We start from the raw sequence: 1,425 nt of genomic DNA, 5'->3' as shown, positions 1-1,425 counted from the left end.
CAACACAAATAGATTAACAACATAAATAGACAATATAGCAGCAGAAATAGATAATATAACAACATAAATACACAATATAGCACACACCATAACACATCCATAATCCACACATATATCACAAACCATAACACATACATATAGCATATAGCACCCACCATAACACATACATACAACATATAACATAATCCATAGCACATTCATACATCATATAACATAATCCATATCCCATTATATATATATATAGCACATGCATGTCATAATATTTGGCATTACTACATAATATATGGCACATCCGGCCTCGCCCTCGACCTCCACCTCCGGCCCTGTCCTCAACCTCCACATGCACCTCCACCCAGATCCTGGCGCCTCCACCTCCAAGACTACACCCAGGTTCAAGCGCCTCCACTTCTAGGCCCAGGCGATCCTCCTCTCCCGAGCTGCTGCTACTACTGGTGGTGCTGCACTCTCCCGAGCTCCTGCTACTACTGGTGGTGCTGCTGCTGCACACGGCACTCCTCCACTCCACCTCTAGGCCTTATCCTAGAGGTGCTGCTACTAGTGGTGGTGGTGCTGCACACGGCACACCCAGGTGAAGGCAAAAATATGAACAAGCACAAATATCGAGAAGAAGGTGCTCACAACTGCCAACAGCAGAGGACACTAGCAGCTGGCTCGGCGCCTCTCCGCATAAACAAGAACTGCATAAACCAAATATGGAGAAGTGGATCAGGCTTTCATCAAGCAATTTCGGAGGGCAAAAGTCTTATGACAGCAAGAGCAGACACACTTTAAAATTGGCCAGCAGACCAGATATGGATGTTCCTGCCACAACCTAAAACCAAAGAAATGAAGATTCAATTAAAAACTGAATTTAGTGACATTTTGTCAGTTTCAGCAGTAACTGACACTAAGAACCCTTTTTTGCTCATAAGCACTTTTGAGATCAGAGAAGATTCTATTGAAATAATTGCTCCGGGAGCTTCTCTGATGACTCACAATGGTCATATCTGCAATGTGGCATTTTTCAAAATCCTATTGAACATTTGTTATGCTTAATGAGTCACAATGGTCTTGTTTGCAACCTTACCAGCCCTGGGAGCTTCTCTGATGTACTGTTCCATCATCACAAGAAACGACGCCGGTGCCTGAAGAAAACACAGGGAAAACGAAATCATTGTAGCATTACAAAGATAATCCGGTCAGAGGCAGAGCTCAATGATGAACCAGTAGAAGATGAGAAAAATTCAAAAACCACAGGAAAATAACGCACCACATCCACGAGGTTGATGATGCCATCGTTCACCGCGCAGTAGATCTTGATGCTCTCCTTCAGCACCTGCGTAGTGTTGCCAATATTCACAGTGGTTCATCAGGATGAGAAACTAGATGCATGATTCAGAAAAATGCTGCTGTGTACTCCAGGCT

At 43.9% G+C, this 1,425-nt stretch overlaps 1 long non-coding RNA gene across 1 annotated transcript; it reads right to left on the bottom strand.

The window, feature by feature from the left end:
* Positions 1 to 637: 637 nt before the first annotated feature.
* Positions 638 to 1,120, bottom strand: LOC123439614. Its single transcript, XR_006630124.1, has 3 exons — positions 1,065 to 1,120; positions 788 to 832; positions 638 to 698 (listed from the first exon to the last, which is right to left on the bottom strand). It is a non-coding gene; the product is annotated as an uncharacterized LOC123439614 (long non-coding RNA).
* Positions 1,121 to 1,425: the final 305 nt, after the last annotated feature.

Source organism: Hordeum vulgare, chromosome 3H (genome assembly GCF_904849725.1).
Source record: "Hordeum vulgare subsp. vulgare chromosome 3H, MorexV3_pseudomolecules_assembly, whole genome shotgun sequence".
Lineage (NCBI taxonomy): Eukaryota > Viridiplantae > Streptophyta > Magnoliopsida > Poales > Poaceae > Hordeum > Hordeum vulgare.
The sequence above is the reverse complement of the archived record's forward strand: the minus strand, read 5'-3'. Positions and strand labels throughout refer to the sequence as shown.